The sequence below is a fragment of the Pinus tabuliformis genome, chromosome 9 (assembly GCF_031772625.1).
Source record: "Pinus tabuliformis cultivar Carrire ecotype Pingquan chromosome 9, CPIR1, whole genome shotgun sequence".
Lineage (NCBI taxonomy): Eukaryota > Viridiplantae > Streptophyta > Pinopsida > Pinales > Pinaceae > Pinus > Pinus tabuliformis.
Window position 1 is genome coordinate 241,081,310 of NC_142307.1, and position 18,467 is coordinate 241,099,776.

Below are 18,467 nucleotides of genomic sequence, written 5' to 3' on the forward strand. Positions count from 1 at the left end.
TCTCTTCTCCTCTCCTCTCTTCTCTTCTCCAACTCTCATAAACTCAAAGTGAGAAAATGAGAAGAGAATGGGGGCTTTATTCTTTTCTAAAGTCACCCTAGACTCACCCTAAACTAACCTAACCCACCCCCTCATGCTAGTTAAGTCACATGTTAAAACAAATTTAAAAAAAATAAATTAAAAATCCGCTGGCCGCGGGGTTGCTTCCGGAAGCGCCTGGGTGGCGTGCGGGTGGCGTGCGGTTCCGGGCCGGAAGCGTGGCGCCACCCCGTGCCCGAACCGCCCTCCGATCCGCGGTTCCGGGCGGCCGCAACCCAAAAAGGCAGGAATCGTTTTTTTTAACGGATCCGCGCAACCGCCAAATCCGATCCGCGCTTCCAGGGTGGATTCCGGGACGGTTCGCTCCGATCCGCGGTTCCGGGTTTGGATCCGGTGGGGGGGGGGGCGATTCCTGCAACCCTGACCCAGCCTACTTACCTAGCATTTTGTCTTCTTTTTGTTTGGGTGCACTTGAACTAGCAAACCCATCTTTTCATCTTTTCTTTTGGCTATCCTCCTATCTAAATCTACCCTTATTTTTTCCAGGGGCTCAGATTAAGCTGTTGAGCACCCTTGCTTCTCTACCTATCTAACAATCTGCCAAGATTAAATAGTTTGGACATATTTTTATTCTCTATCTTCTAGAACAAGCAATTTAAACCTAGGGAAGCCATGATTAAGCTGTTTGGCCTTCCCTTAACTATGAAATTCTTAAAAAATGGAATAATTCATCAAAAATGGAACATAGTAGTGGCATTTGAGCTTGCACACTTTCCTGGCCTTTGTTTGGGGTTCATTTCATTTATTTTTCTCTTTGGCCAATTCTTCTTTTTGCCCTTTGATTTTTCTTTTAGGGCATACCCTCTTTACATTTTTTAATTTTTCTGAGTTTTCTTGGAAATATGGAACCTTTGCAGCATGAAAAAGATAACATATTTGGCATTTCCATTATCAATCATGAAATATGAAAACCTATTGCAATAGGAGGCTAACAGTGGCTCCATTTGGGGATGACTTTTCTAGATGAAAAGCCAAGAACAGCAGGTCAGAATGCCTTGATCTTCAATTATTGCTGTAAACTAAAACTCTCATTTGCTGGCTGCTATATGATCTGACTCTTTTGCAACCTGCTTGCAGCACTTCTTTGAAATTATTTCAAAAACAGAGATCTGAATGTTGCATTTCCTTTTATCCTTCCTTCAAAACTTTGATACGCTGGTCCCTCTTTGGACTGCTGAAAAATAAAAACGCTGAACATACAAATAATAATGTACAAAAATAATATACAGCTGCATTATGTACATCAAAAGGGGTCATGATAGTGTTTGAGCATTCGGCCATTGACAGGGCCTTCTTCAGCTGTGCTGCCATCCAAACTTTTGAGGAAATATGTATTGTTGCCTTGCACAGCATGAATAATGAAGGGGCCTTTCCAAAGGAAATCAAACTTGCCATGCTTTCCTTTGTCCTCTCTCCTTGAGTCCCATCTTAGCACTTTGTTGCCTATGTAGAAATCTTCGGCCTTTGTCCTTTTATCAAACATTTTCTTCAGCTTTTCTTGTAAAACTTGAGCTCTTTAATACACTTCCTCCCTTGCCTGTTGCAAGTGAATGGTTTGATTTATCCTCCTTTGGATATCATTAGGCTCAGCTTGTATCTCTTGCAGTAATTTGATAACAGGGATTCCCAAAGATGAAGGGAACTTTGCCTCCATGCCATAGACTAACTCATATGGGTTGGTCCCAATGGATCTCTTGGTTGTCAATCTATTTGCCCATAGGGCATTCACAAGCTTCTTGTGCCAGTTCTTTTTATTCTCCTCCAAAACTTTCTTGATGATGTTGATGAGGCTTTTATTGGATGACTCGGCTAGGCCATTGCCTTGAGGGTAATAGGCTGTGGAGTGGCCTAAGGTAATATGGTATTTGTGGCAAAAACTGACCATTTTCTTGGATTTAAAGGCAGCAGCGTTGTCTGTGATGATTTTTTCGGGACAGCCAAATCTGGACAGAATGTTGGATTCTAGGAATTGGATGATGGTTGAGTCATTGGCTTGCCTACAAGGGATGGCCTCAATCCACATGGTAAAATAATCTGTGGCTGTTAAAATCCATTTATGCTGGCCAGAAGAGGATGGGTGGATTTCACCAATGAAGTCTAAACCCCACTGCTGAAGTAGTTTCTCATTTTAAATGGGTTTAAGGGGTAAGGGCAACAACTTTCTTTTGCCTTCAAAGATCTGGCACTTATGGCAAGACACTACAAATTTTTTCACATCAGCAAACAGGGAGGGCCAATAGTAACCAACCCTTAGTATCTTATCAGTTGTAGATTTCCAATATAAGTGCCCTCCACAGTCCCCTGCATGAAACTCTTCAATAACATTGTGAGTTTCATTCAAAGTTAGACAATTTAGCAAAATTCCTTCATGATTTTTCCAAAATAGGGCACTATTTAAGACACAAAACTTTGATGCTTTCATCTTTAAAAATCTCTTTTTGGTTCTGGACAACCCTGGAGGAGCATGCAGGTTTAACAATATAAAACAAATATCAGCATACCAAGGTGATTGCAAGAAGGCTTGACTGATCTGTGGAGTCGCCAGCCCCTATTCGTTGTCCAGTTCATTTATGTTTAGGGCTTGAAAATTGGTTTCGGACCTCAGTTTGGCTAAACCTTGTCCTTTTATCAGTTTAGTGGGCTTTATCTCAATGTCATATTCAAGGATATTGGCAATCCATTTGCCTCTTTTACCCTCAATTCCTTCTTGAGTTAAAATATCTTTAACCACTGCATTTGGAACATATGCAATGACATGGGAGTATAAGATATAAACTCTGAAATCTTTGATGGCCTTAATAAGGGCATAGGCCTGCTTTTCGATGATTTGATACTTCAAGGGCGCATCTCTAAGGGCTCTGCTGAAGAAAGCAATGGGCTTTTCACATCCCTGGTCATCTTTCTGTAATAGGACAACAGCAATGGTGTGTTGAGAAGCAAAGGAAAAAATGATGAAATCTCTGTCGAATTTGTGGCTAGTGAGGATTGGTGTTTGGGTCAAGGCTATCTTGATGCCCTCAAAGGCTTGTTTGGCTTTTAAAGACCATTTTATTTTGGAATCTTTCTTGAGCATGTTGTTTAACAATCTTATCAGCTCGGCCAAGTTTGGGATAAATCTTCTTAGGAAATTGATCTTTCCTAGAAAAGCTTGCGGTTCTTTGATGTTTCTTGGATAAGGGACTTGAAGAATGGCTTGAATTCGGTCTGGGTCTATCCTAATGCCCTCTTTTGAAATAATATGACCTAGAAGTTTGCCTTCCTCTAGACCAAACAACGATTTCTTGGGGTTTAAAGATATGCCATATTTTCTGCAAGTTAAGAATACTTGCCTTAGATGTTTTAGATGTTCTTGGTCTGATTTTGAAAATGGGGTAAGATCATCAAGGTAGACTACTAAGAAATCATGGATTTCTTTGGCAAAGGCAAAGTCCATTGCTCTTTGAAAAGTGGCCCCTGCATTTTTGAGTCCGAAAGGCATTTTTACATATTTGAAGGTTCCCCACGGTGTTGTGAATGTTGTTTTATCCTGATCATCCGGGTGAACTAGTATCTGATTAAATCCTGAAAAACCATCAAGCAATGAAATCATAGAAGGCCCCACAACCCTTTGTAAAATATGGTCCATCTTGGGTAAAGGGTAGTGGTCTTTGAGAGAGGCTTGGTTCAAATTTCTTAAGTCAACACACAATCTAATCTCACCTGTTTTCTTCCTTGTGGGCTCTAAGTTGGATACCCATTCTGAAAATTTGATTGGTGCTATAATTCCAGCTTCAAACATTCTCTTTACTTCTTTCTCAATCAAGGGGAGAAGCACAGGATTGATTCTCCTTAATTTCTGTTTGAAAGGCTTTTGATTTGGTTTCAAAGGAATGGTATGTTGAATGACTGAAGTATCATAGGACTTAAGGTCCTCATAACTCCAGGCAAAAACATCTTGGAACTCTTTAAACAAGTCAACATATTTTGGCTTTTGATCAGCAGGCAAAGACTTGGACGGTTTTATCATTTTGGGGCTTTCTGTTGTCCCAATATTGCAGTCTTCAATAGCAGTGTTTAAGGGTTGCATCTTTGGCTTTTTGGGGACATTGTTTGAATCAAAAATATCTTCTAAGGGAGTCAGGCCCGTGGGCAGAAAGTTATCTTTCAATTGAATAATTTCAGTCTCTGCCTCAGCTATTTCATCCAAATTCATTTGTTTCAGCTCTTCTATATTCTTGTCATAAAAAATGGTTGGGCGCAACATTTGATTTGCTGCTTTAGCTGTTATAGTCTGCTCATTTTGGTTCATTTGCTGTTGTGGGTCATCCATGGCATCAATGTTTAAACTTGAAAATTCTTGCTGTAAAGTGAGGAAATTGTTGATTTGTGCATCATTTTCAAAGACTTGCCAGTCTTTGACATTGTTTGGGACTGCAGGCCTGTGTTTGATTTCAGCTGTGAAATGGTGATTGGGCTCAAATGGCAGCTTGCATGTGCTGGCAAAAGTTGCTAGGCTGTGTGCATGTAAGTTATGGCTTCTTGATATTTTGGTAAGTTGGGATTCTGTGAAGGTATTGAGTATTTCCATGGCTACACTTCTATAGGCTCTCAACCTATTATCATTAGTGACAAAATTGCCTTTCATTTGCTGTATAATCAGGTCAGAGTCTCTTAGAATTGAAATTTTTGTAGCTCCTAGAGCTTTGATCAGTTTAAGGCCTGAAAGGAGGGCTTCATACTCTTCCATATTGTTAGTACATCTGAAATTTAATCTATAAGCATGACCCTCTGCATGGTTGTTTTGCTTGTTGTGAATCCATACTCCTGCCCCTGCTCCTAGTTTGTTTACCGAGCCATCAAACTTTAAATACCATAGGATTTCATGCTTGTGGTCAGTATTGGGAGTTGTAATCATTTTTGGAGTGGGCAGATTTGAATTTTCTGTTTCAGGTAGTGTGTCTTGTTTGCTGGTTGCATCAATTATTTCAACAGTTTCTTGCCTATGGGCAACCGATTCTTCATTTGTGCAGATTTCTAGCTCTAAAGCCAAAGGTTTATGATCAGTCGGAGGGCAACTATCATCATTAAACAAGATAAAAGAATCCATATCAGAATGGATTGAATAGATAGGAAAGTTTTGGGGCTTTTCCTCACTACTTACCACATATTTCATTAATGTTTCCCTATACAATCTCTTTGGTTGCCCAAAGACTGAAATAGTGGCATAGGACATGTCTAATTGCAAAGATCCTTGGAGTTTGGCTCCCCAAGATCTAGATAAGAGCATACCATATTTGGGTGGAATATCAGCTACCACGATGTCCATTAAGATTGTTTTGTTGAGGTATTGGATTAAAGAAACACAAAGGTCTTTGATTAAGCCTAAACACTTGACTTGACTAGAATCAAATGAGAACAAATCTTTGTATGGTCTAGTGACATCTAGGTTTAGCTTCTCCATTACAGCTTTGGGCATTAGGTTATGTGAAGCACCTGAATCAAACATTGCATTGTGCAACACTTTATCATGGATATGTAAGCTGACATAGAAGGGTAGAACAGCTCCATTTGCTGATTTACAATCGACTTCAGGACCAAAAAGCAACTCGGGTTGATCATCTAAAACATTAACATCATCCCTATTCTCTGGCATTTGCAGCGATCTTTTGATTTGCTGTCTGTATACATCATGTTTGACAAGCTCAAAGAGAGGAATAGATATCTTTAATTTACCAATTTCTGCTTCTAAATTGAAGGGTTTCTCCACTTGAGTCTTTGTGTTGTGATTAGCAGATTTTTCTTTTTCAATTGCACTTTCAGCAATTTTCTCTTGGTTTTCAGTGTTATCTTGAGGTATTTTTGTTTCAGAAGTATTTTGAGGAGTGCTGTTTGAATTCTCTTTGGAGGAAGGGAATACAAATGGCTGTTTTTTAAAGGCCTGTACATCTGTTACATCCTCTACAGTTACTTCTTTTGGATTTGAGACTGTTTTTTCAGAGGGTTCTGTGAAAATAACCTTGTCTTTTATTTTCTTAGGCTGTTTAACATCCTTTGGTTTGATGGTTTCAAGCACATCTATGGTTCTGGTCCTTAATTTGTACTGCTTGTGAACCTCATATACTGTTGCATCATAACCTTCTCTAAAGTCAAATGATTCTCCAGACTTGGTTTGGAATTGATTGATATCATAATCATCTTGGTCTTCTTGGGTTAGAAAAACTTGTTGTTCACTCTTCAAACCCATTAAGTTGATATGAGAGTCCTCGGTTGGATCACTAGATGTGGATGCTTCAGCATAGTTTTCATGAAAAGGAGGTCTTATATCATGGTCGGGACTAGCCCTTCCAACATTTGAGTTTTGGTTTTTCCTAAAGTTTGTGTTTTTGATAGGATTGCTTGGTTGTCCTTCCCATGATGATTTTCTTTCAATGGTTCTCACTCTGTCCAATACTGTCCATACCTTTCATTATTGTATCAAGTTTTTGCTCAAAAACTGAAGGTTCATCTTTAAAAGTAGTTATTCTCTCAGCTCTTGCTCTATTTCGTTTGGCAATCAGGTTTGCTTCCACACTAACAGCTATATTCTGCATCTCTGCTAAGGTTTTAGGGGCTCTTTCCCTCAACTGATATGCCATGTCAGAATCAAATCCATCAGGGAATTTGTATAAAGCTAGATCAGGTGGAGGTCTAAGGTTTTGTGGAATAGCACTGTAAACATTGTTGAACCTAGCACAATAGTCTAAGACAGTTTCTTGTGGGCCTCTTTTGATAGTGTCATACTCAGATAGAATGTGCAGTGGATCTTTCTTCTTCTCCCATCTGTTAAGAAATGTTTGATAAAGAGCCTCTGGGTCAGCTACGGAAGAGCTCTAAACCAAAGCCTTACATCTCCAGTCAAACTTTGAACAAAAATCTTCATTCTTAAACCATCATCTATTTCATAATTCTCAAAATAGTCCTGCATTTTCTTGGTATGTTGCAGGGCTGTGCAAGAACCAGTACCATCAAAACATGTGATTTTGGTTTGATAATCCTGAAGCATAGCCCTTGGATTTGCAGGTAACTGTAAAGGTGCATAACGATTCGCCATATTTACAAGGACTAATGGAACAACAGGAAGAAATGGAACAGCTGGGATGGAAAAGGAAATAATAGGAGTAAGTGTAGTGGATGAAGGTGTAGAAGAGGTGTTTTGGGAAGTGGATGATGAACTAGGGGAAGTTGGAACAATGAGAGGATGGAGTGAAACTTTAGCAGGGGTTGGAATATAGCTTTGCTGAACTGTTTCAGAGCTTGAATCAGCAAAATCCTCTTTTTGCTCTTGTTTCCTAGAGGTCTTTGGAATTAAATTGGGACTATCAAAAATTGTTGGGGGATTTGCGTCTGGATTTGACCTGGTATTGCGAGTTTTCTTCTTTGGAGCTAGCTTCTGGCTTGTTTTTTGGAATTTTCTGAGATTTTCCCCAGTGGAGTCGCCAATGATGTTATCACTCAGGTTGTCCCTTGGCTCCTTAAGGGATACGGCCGAGGTAACCACAAACCAATCTTTGGATTGCAGGTCCTAGCCTACCTGCAATCAGAGAGGGCTCTCTCTTTAAAATTTAGCTTTGTTTTGGGGTGATTTTAGGCTAGTTATGATATGCATGAGTTTGTTTTAAGTTTGGTGGGATGGGTGATGTATTCAAACAGAGTTGGCATGGAAAGTGTAAGAAGTTCAGACCATTGGGCATAGAGTCAAGGACTATGGGCTGCTGGGTGTGTTTTCTTTGGCAAAGAAGGATTATAGAGCAAGATAGCTAAACAAGGAACAATTTCAAGCTGGAATAAGGGTGAAATGGTAGTCAGGGAATGAAAGGCAACTAAGTAGCTCTCATTATGCTAACAGAGGGAAGGTAAGTGAACATTATATAGGAGCAATCAATGATTCCTAAACAACATTCATATATGAAGGAACTAGTGCAAATATGAGCAGAAAAGTATTCATATTCAGGACTAATTCAGAGGAAAACATAGATAAATCACAGAAATTGAGAACAGAGTACAGCTAAGTAACCTCTGAACTATTCTTTCTTCGTGCAACCTAGATCATGACACATAGATGATATTACAAACATAGAAACTGAAAACAGGTAAGAAAGACTTATTGTTCCATGAAGTAGCACTAGAATTTTGTAATCAATTCTTCAGCCATCAAATCCACACCAGACAGTTCAAAAGCAAAGCATTCCAGCGATCTTTGTTCATAAAAGTTCTCAAAATATACAGCGCAAGTCTAGAATGAGTTTATCAACCAACAACCAACCCTTATTACATAGCTCAGGGTGGTATATATAAGCAAAATATCTACAAAAACAGATCTGATAGCAGATCTGGGGAAATAACTGCGTTTAACCTAATTTTTGCTGAAATAAATGCAAAAATATTTATCTAAGCTACGCTGGAGGCAGCAGCATCAAAAATAAGGCTTTGAGGTGTCCTTTGAGCTCTGTGCTGTTCATTTGGCCATTACTGTGCTTTGGTTTCTGCAGCGCTGCCCTTAGGTGGCCTTATGCGCATTAACTCTGATCTGGTGAGCCTTAAATGGGCTTTTACTGCTTCTTTGACTTGGATGGAGGCCCTTTATTGCTTATCTGCCTCGGCTTTAAGTCTTTTACTTCAAATCTCTAACTGATACTCTTTGCCGCTACTTTGATACTCTTTAATACTGAATCGGGGCCTTTTCTCCACTGTTGATACACTTTTCACTGCAAAATCGCCCTTCCATGCCACTTTATGGCGAGATTTGACTGTTGCTGCGCTGTCTGTGGCTTTCTGCGTGCTTTACAGGTGTTTCAGCGCCTGGCCGATCAAAATACTGTCAAAACAGGAGAAATACTGAAAAATGGCGGAGGATTTTGAGGACTGGTAGCTTGTGCTGGGGCCGTGCTCGCTGTCCGGAGCTAATTTGGGCTGGAGCGATCAAAAATGGATGAAGAATGACCTGTTTCCCTTTGAAGATGGAGCGCGCGCGGGCGCCGAACAAAAATCATGAAGAAATAGCCTTTCTGCCTTTATAAGGCAAAAAACTACTTTATAAAGGAATTTTAATGAAAAAAGAAGTGGGAGCGACACTGTAGCAGAGAAAATATTAAGGCGGTTGGATCTAGCGCGGGCAGATCCAACGGTTGCGATCAAATCGCAATATCGCTATCGCCGGGGACCCGGGGGCGGGGACTTTTATATATATATATATGGCTTGCGATATAGTGATCGCCGATATCGCATCGGCGATCGCATATCGGGGGTGGAGACTTTATATACAAGCGATGGGCGATTTGCGATAAGGGGCGATGCGATAAGATCTGGGCCGTTGATGAGGGGGGTAGATCAGACGACTGGCGCGCGATCGCAATATCGCGTCGGCGGAGGGCATGGGGTGTGGGCTTTTATATAATTGCGACAGCGATAAGCAATATAGCGATAAAGGCTTGCGATGCGATAAAACATGCATTTTGTAATAAAAACGGAGAATCGCGGTAGACTTAAGTTTTGCGGTAAAACGATAAAGCGGATATATATATGGGAAAAAGGGATAATGCGATAGAAAGGCCTCCCGATAACGATATCGCTTCGGATGCGATAGCGATATCGCATCGGAGCATGATGAATGAACTGTGGGCATATATATGGGGGCATACAACACTTGATTGCTACCTCCGACAGCGATATCGCGTCGGAGGGGGGTCTAATGCAATCGGAGGAGGGTTATATGAATCAGAGAAGGGTTTTCATACTTTAGAAGGGGTTTAATGCATCGGAGGAGGGATTTTATGCAATGGAAGAAGTCCAAAGCATTGGAAAAGGGTTTTTATGAAGTAATAAGGGGGTTTATGCATTGGAAGGGGTTAAATGAGCAAAATGAGGGTTCTTACTAAGTTTCAAATAAACTTAGTAATTCCCAAGGCAATATTTATGGTTATATTTCAACCAGAGGGAGAGGATATGTATATAAGGGCGATATTTAACATATTTTTAGTAGGGGAAGGGGAAATAGATAGGGATTTACATAGTAAGTTAGAAGTTAATGTGAATTTTGATCAAAAAGCGCTAAGGATAGAAATCTTAGGCTTTAAAGGGGAAATAGGACTTTATAGAGGAAATATGAGCACTCCTAAGTAAAGCAGATCTTTACTTAGGCAAATGTTTATGGAATATGATGATTTTTAAAGATATCAAGCAGATCTTAACATCTTTTTAGGGGAAATTAGTGAATGATTTGGGGAAAAGGAAGAAGGGGAAGTTAGTCATGCCTCGCTTGAGCTGCTCCAAGGGAAAATTGCCTTGCACTTGTGATCTGAAGTAGATTTAACACTTTGAAACACAAAATTTATCACAAGTCTTCATTCTGCAACCTCAAAACTGCCTACCCAGCCTACTTACCTAGCATTTTGTCTTCTTTTTGTTTGGGTGCACTTGAACTAGCAAACCCAGCTTTTCATCTTTTCTTTTGGCTATCCTCCTATCTAAATCTACCCTTATTTCTTCCAGGGGCTCAGATTAAGTTGTTGAGCACCCTTGCTTCTCAACCTATCTAACAATCTGCCAAGATTAAACAGTTTGGACAGATTTTTATTCTCTATCTTCTAGAACAAGCAATTTAAACCTAGGGAAGCCAAGATTAAGCTGTTTGGCCTTTCCTTAACTATGAAATCCTTCAAAAATGGAATAATTCATCAAAAATGGAACATAGTAGTGGCATTTGAGCTTGCACACTCTCCTGGCCTTTGTTTGGGGTTCATTTCATTTATTTTTCTCTTTGGCCAATTCTTCTTTTTGCCCTTTGATTTTTCTTTTAGGGCATACCCTCTTTACATTTTTTAATTTTTCTGAGTTTTCTTGGAAATATGGAACCTTTGTAGCATGAAAAAGATGACATATTTGGCATTTCCACTGTCAATCATGAAATATGAAAACCTATTACAATAGGAGGCTAACACATACCATTCTCTACTGACCTGAAGTCAATCCCAAATAAAAGAGAGTGTTTCATACCACTCTTATTGACCCGAAGTCAATTCCAATCAAAAGAGAGTGTCTCATACCACTCTTACTGACCCAATGTCAGTTCCAATTGATCCCAGATCAATATCAGTCATCCTAGCATAAGGTGTACAGTAGTACACGATGCATCCATCTATAGTACCATGGTCCCTATCCTCATTTCCCTACTCATTGGCTAGATGAGAGGTACTTCCCATGAGTCCCAGACTGCATGGGTAGGATGTCTCAGCAAGAGAAGGATGAACCACTCATCCTGCCTACAAGTCGCCAAAGGGTATCATAGGGAAAGGTTGAACCACTCACCCTGTACACAGCAGACCACTAGGGAAAGGCTGAACCACTCACCCTATGGTTGCTCATCGCTCCATGAAGTACCCCAAGCCCCCCGGAGCTCCCAGAACTCAATGTCCATATCATACAAGACCCTCATAACAGGGTCTCTCCACGACTCCAAGTCGTTCTCGGAAGGCCAAGAACTTGACCTTCCCTAGGGGCCTTGTCAAAATATCGACGACCTACTCATCAGTCCCAATGTGATGGAGCCTTATTTCTCCTCATTGTACCATATCCCGAATAAAGTGGTACGTGATATCTATATGCTTGAAGCGATCATGAAACACGGGATTCTCTAATAATCGGATCCCACTCTAGTTGTCGCAGAGGATCATGGTGGTATCTAACACATGTCCAAACAGCTCACTGAAGAGCTTCCTCAACCAGACAGCTTCACAGGAGGCCATACTAGCAGTTATGTATTCGGCCTCAGCAATGCTCAAGGCAACCAATTTTTGCTTCTTGCTCATCCAGGATATCGAAGCAGAACCCAAAGAAAAACAGCATCCAGAAGTGCTCTTGCGATACACCATACTATCAGCCCAATCAACATCAGAATAACCATGCAGCCTCACATCTTCGATAGTGTATCTTTGTCCATGAGTGATTGTGCCCCGAAGATATCTCAGAAGATTCTTGGCACAAATCCAATGTATATAATGAGGCTCAACCATATATTGACTCAATGTGTTAACTGCAAAACATATGTCCGGACGGGAGTTCACCAAGAACATCAGTGCTCCTATGAGTTGACGATACTTAGAAGCATTTCCCAATTCAGGTCCAGCAGCACTACCACGTAACTTCTTAAAGTTAAGTTCCATCAGGGTAGTCACAGGCTTGTAGTCTACCATCCCAAATCTTTCCAATATCTTCACAACATATTTTCCTTGAGATAGGAAAATTTCACCTGGCTTTTTCCAAACCTCCAACCCTAGGAAGTCGTGCATTGGTCCTAGGTCCTTCATCTTAAATTCAGAAGCCAACTCCCTCTTACATTTGTAAATGAGAGGTTTCGCACCTGTCAAAAAGAGGTCATCCACACAAAGTACCAAAATGAGAGGTTTATCATTTTCAACCTTAAAGTAAAGGTTCAGATCGACTTCACTTCTAGTGAATCTCAACTTCATCAGATAGCTATCCCTCCTCTCATACCAAGCCCAGGGTGCTTGCTTCAAACCATAGAGAGATTTCTTCAACTTGCATACATGAGATTCCCGGTCATGAACCTCAAACCTCTCGGGTTGTTCCACATAGACTTCCTCTTTGATAGAACCATGCAAGAAAGTGGTCTTGACATCCATCTGATGTAGGTTCCATCCTTGCGAGGCAGCAAGGGCTATGATCGAGCGAAAGGTGGTGTATCGGGCAACAGGTGCAAATATCTCATCGTAATCTATACCTTTCTTTTGAGAGAAGCCTCGAGCAACAAAACGAGCCTTGAACTTTTCAGCACTTCCACCAGCTCCATGCTTGATTTTGTAGAGACACTTAGAGGTGACAACCAATTTGTCCTGGGGTCTAGGGACCACATCCCAAACATCATTCTTCATAATTGACTCGTATTCTTCATTCATAGCATCCTTCCATACTTGTTGCTTCATGGCTTCTTCAAATGATGAAGGCTCATTTTGAATGATAGTGCTCATCATGGTCAAGCATCCTTGATACCTGTTCGGCTTCTTGCTTTCACAAAAAGTCCCACTTGGTGCAATATGTCTCTCGGCATCTTCGAGAGTCTCCCTAAGCCATGAGGGTCTCCTCTTGGAGGAGGAAGGCTCATGAGGAGGAGGATCTATAGGATCCATAGGTTCATCAACATCAGGCATCGTTTCATCTTCTTTTGTAACCTGATTTCCAATGTCAGCTTCTTTGTCCTTCCTTGGGATAGGGAGGTTGTTGATCTTCCTGAGGGCCATATCTTCGTCGAAGGTGACATCATGACTTATCTCAACTTCCCTTTGACCAGCCACATAAATTCTATATCCCTTAGAGTTTTCACTATAGCCCACAGACTCCTTTCTTCCCAGATGCACCCAATTTGCTTCTTTCCTCTTTCGGCACATGAAAATATATGGGGCTTCTGAAAATCTAAAATGAGAGACATCGAGTTTCTTACGAGTGAACATTTCTTCAGGAGTCTTGGAGTCCAATGCTTGATGAGGGCATCGACTTTAAACATGCACGGCGGTACTTGCAGCTTCAACCCATACGAACTTCGGAAGCCCTTGATCATGAAGCATGGCACGAACAGCTTCTACAATAGTGTGATTTTTCCTTTTAGCCACACCATTTTGCTCGAGAGTGTATGGCGTTGTAGTCTCCCTCTTAATGCCAGCGTCTCTACAATAATATTGGAATTCATTGGATTCATACTCTATCTCATTATCAGTCCTCAATATCTTGATTTTCTTCTCAGATTAATTTTCGATCAAGGCTTTGAAGTGTCAAAACCAGGTGAACACTTCATCCTTCTTCTTCAAGAAGTAGATCTAGGTCTTGCGAGAATAATCAACTATAAAGGTGAGATAATATAAGTATCCTCCCAAAGAGTTTACGGGCATCATACCAAATATGTCAGAGTGGATCAATTGCAACATATTTGTGGTTTGCTATTACTTGAGGGGAAAGGCCCCCTTGTAAGTTTTCCTTCGGCACATCCCGGACATACACCTTCATGCTCTACTTTGAACTCGAGCATACCTGTCACCATCTGTCTCACATCAGGTAGGGCTTTATAATGAAGATGGGCAAACCTCTGGTGCCATAGTTCAGATTGTAGAGATGTGTCGCAAGACATGGCTCCCAATGGACTTCCTCCAACTTGATACAAAGTGTCAACCCTGAACCCAAGAGTAAAATCATCTTTAAAATTTCTTTTCCAAACACGTACCTTTGCATTGATGAATGCCACCTTGAATCCTTTGTCTTCCATTGCCGAAATGGACACCAAGTTCTTCTTGAGATCAGGTAAATATAGTACTTCTTGTAAATGAATAGTCAATTGAAGGGTAACATTCCCTACTCCCTTCATGGGATAGGTGGCATCGTCTCCAAGGATGATCTCCATGTTTGTCTCCTTTTCTATCAAATTAGAGAGAGCTTCCTTGTATCCGGTGAAGTGCCTTGAGGCACCACTATCAATTAGCCAATTCCCCAAAATGTCCGGTGGAGAGGCAGTGGAGAGGGTCGATATAAGATAGTACTCCTTTTGCTTACTGTTAACAACATTTGATTCTTCATACCTGGAGTTCCTTACTTTCTTAGAGGGTCGACCATTTCCTTGATGTCCCGCATTCTTTTTTCCCTTGCTATTGGACCAACCATTCCTTTGATCGTAGTTGTTGAAGTTGCCCCTGGAATGATTGTGATCATCATCATGCGATGTGTCCCTTCTATTTGGACACTCCCTTGCATAGTGGCCAAACTTATTGCAAACAAAGCACTTGCCCTTCCTTCCTCCCTTAGATCCAGGCTTTCCATGGAGATGACCTTTAGACCCTGCATAATTTCTCCTTTTGGCATGAGCGGAGAATGCAGTGGGGTTGCTTCTATTAGAAGGCATTTCTTGCTAGACCATTCTTGTTTCTTCTAGAATGCATCTCGACATCAATTCTTCTAGGGTGGTGAGAGTAAGTTCCCTATCAAGAATGACTTCTCCAATCGAAAGTAGATCATTCTTGATCTCGGTGATCCTTAAGAAGTAGGATTGAATATCCTCATCCTTGCCCTTCTTAATATCCTTAAACTTATTTTTGAGAAATAGAATTTGATTAACATTACTAACCTTGAACATTATGATCAACCTATCGTAGATCTCCTTGGAGGTCTTCAATTTGGAGATGTAGGCCACCAAGCACTTGTCAATGGAATCTCTGATAATCTTCTTTGCTTTTACTTCAGCCCTATTGTACTTGGTCTCCGCAGCAACCGGTGCATTTGAAGGAGGCTCAATGATTTTACCCTTCACATAATCCATCACTTCTTGTTCTTCCAAGGTCAAATCAAGAGACATCTTCCATACATGACAGTCAGATTTATCATGGAGCTTGTCTTCAACCGAGAAGTAGGATGAGGAACCCATTGAGCCTTTTGTTCTTGTCCAACTGTCTTTGGTGATTTCTCTTTCACTCTTGCTTGGGCTTTGTCTTCACCTCACCTCTGATACCATGTTAATTTTAGGCAACAATGGTATGTTCTATGCTTTAGAGCAATTTTACTTCAATTTCTTTATTAGCCCAACATCAATATCCAGTTTAGCAATCACATCAACAAAATAGTAAAATGCAGATAGAACATAAACATAAACAGTAGAAGACAAGCCAAAACAAGAGGACACAAGATGTGGAGCCAGTGACAAACCCCAATGTGGGGAAAACCTTGATCAATTCTTCTTATAGTTTTCAATAGTTCAGCAAAGAGAGTACAATTTACAAATTCTGATAATTTATGACAGCAACAAAAGAGCCCTATCCAGAAAGTCAATGTTGGTCAACAGGGCAGATTTCTTCCTCAATTTAGCTCAGTTAAACCCAATCAACTTCGGCCTCGAACAACAAGTCTAATCAGTCCAAAAAAGTCCAGTCAAAACTAGTCAACAAAAGTCAACCCTGCAGCCAGCCATAGTACAGTCAACGTTGGTCAAAGCGGAGGTCAGATTGCCTCAGTTTTTTTGCCTAGATCTACGGCCTGCTAGGAAAGAGATTCCTCACCCAAACCGAAGTCAACACAGGTCAACGCATCAAGTCAACGCAATCAAACAGCTTCCCAACAGCTCAATCAATGTTGGTCAACGTAGCAAACAGAATTTTGTCCTTCTTTCCTTCGAACGTGTGAGAGAGAAAACTGCCCAGAAATGTGTAACCAATCTAATGAGGAGAGAGAGATGTGAGAGGATGAGTGTGTCTAAATGAGGCTCAGGCATCATGAACTTATAACAAACGTTGAGGATGAATAGGCGTGACTGTTGAGCTTTTGAGTCTACATAAGTCTATTGGCCGACCATGACAATTTTTCCATACTCAATAAATTCATAACTTTATTTGTACATGTCGGAATCGGATGATCTTTAGATCAATCCTACACCTCTCGAAGAGGGGAATCCAAGAAAAATATCAGCGATCATAAATAAGATAACCCATGTGAAGTTTGGCCCTAGTTGCCAATTTTAACACTGTGCCATAGACAGGACGGATTTTTGGGCCCCTCCTCTCTATGGCAGTAAAGACGAATTTCTAACCCACCTCTAATGCATATAGGACAGAATTTTGGGCAATGCGATTATATATGGAGGGTAAGAAAATTTCTTGGACAGACCAATACGAAGGTATACGAATTGTTTTGTGATTAATTCTGAGACAAATCGAAGTTTCTAAGGCCTTAAACCCTGCGAAGTTATCTTTTGGCAAAGGAGAAACTCTTCATATAAGGAGCAACAATTTTTTTCTATGATTAAACTGTCTGGGAAGACCGTTATATGGACAGCTAGCCCCCTGTGAAACTGCTGCAAATCCCTTAAATCGATTCTGGGGTAGAACGAAGCTAATCAAATTGAACGAATTCTTCTTGAAGTTCCATAAGACGTCCAAGTTACTGAAGTTGAGCGAGTAGGGTTTCCTGCGATTCGGTTCCACAAACCTAGAGCCCTAAAATATTCTGATGAAGTGCAGTCAGGTTTCCCCCATTATTCTATGGCTTCCGAAGTACCTAGATCGAATTCTGGGGTAGGCCAGAGTATCACTTTTGGCAATCGAACTTGTGACTTCAATAGCAAATCGAGTTTGTGATCCAAGTTCAATCTGTGGTGTACAGGAGATTATTTCTACAATTTGGATACTATACAGGAGGAGAAATGAAAATAGAAGGTTGGATTGGATGATAGAGGGAAGGTCGAGGCTCTTTCAAGTTGGAACCGGTACATTAAGTAGGATCAGCATCCAAAATCATATAGAACAGTGTCTTATGTTCTCTGGTTAGGGTTTGTTGTACTGTAATTTGGGTCTGTTGATCAATGTGGAATGAGTATCATCATGTTGTGTGCATCTATAAGAATTGATCTTATTTGAATCATTTAGTTATGTGAGGTGGGCTATTGGATATGTATTGCGTTGATTCAATCTAGTGAATGTTGGTATCTTTCTGTTAAACTTATTGTGTGAAGAACACATTGATTCTTTGAATTTAACTATTTCAATTGAAATGGAATTTTTTTATTGAAACCCTAATACCCTACAGCACAATTATCCTAGCCCACTACAGTGGGGAGAAACTGGCTACAAATCCCTGAAATAGATATATTCCTGAAATCGATTATGGGCAAAACGAAGATAGTCAAATTGAACAGATTCATTCTGAAGTTCCATAAGATGTCCGAGTTGTTGAAGATCAGCAAGGAGGGTTTCCTAAGATTTGATTCCACAGACCTGGAGCCCTAAGACATTCTGACAAAGTGCAGTCGAGCTTCCCCCATTATTTTGTGGCTTCTGAAGTACCTAGATTGAATTTTGGGGTAGGCAAGAATATCTCTGTTGGCGATCGAACTTGTGATTTCTATAGCAAATCGAGTTTGTGATCCAAGTTCAATCTGTGGTGTACAAGAGATTATTTCTACAGTTTGGATCCTATACAGGAGGAGAAATCATAATAGATGGATGGATTGGATAATAGAGGGAAGGTCGAGGTTGTTTCAAGCCAAAACTGGTACATTTAGTAGGATCAGCATCCAAAATTATATACAACAATATTTTATGTTCTCTTGGTTTCATCATGTTGTGTGCATCTATAAGAATTGGTTTGATATGAATCATTTCGTTATGTGAAGTCGACTATTGGATATGTATTGCATGTATTGCACTAATTCAATCTAGTGAATATCGGTATCCTTCTGTTAAGCTTATTGTGTGAAGAAGGCGTTGATTGTTTGAATTTAACTATTGCAATTGAAAGGGAAAATATTTATTGAAACCCTAATACCCTAGGGCACAATTACCCTAGCCCACCTCATTTGATCTCTCTCT

General features: G+C 40.5%; 2 protein-coding genes across 3 annotated transcripts in view; one reads left to right on the forward strand and one right to left on the reverse strand.

Annotated features, from left to right (window-relative positions):
* Nucleotides 1–18,467, forward strand: part of LOC149148080 (uncharacterized) — a 170,793-nt gene that overhangs the window by 71,718 nt on the left and 80,608 nt on the right. The window lies entirely within an intron of this gene.
* The window catches only part of LOC149148081 (protein MITOFERRINLIKE 1, chloroplastic-like), a 101,090-nt gene that overhangs the window by 68,370 nt on the left and 14,253 nt on the right, over nt 1–18,467 (reverse strand). The window lies entirely within an intron of this gene.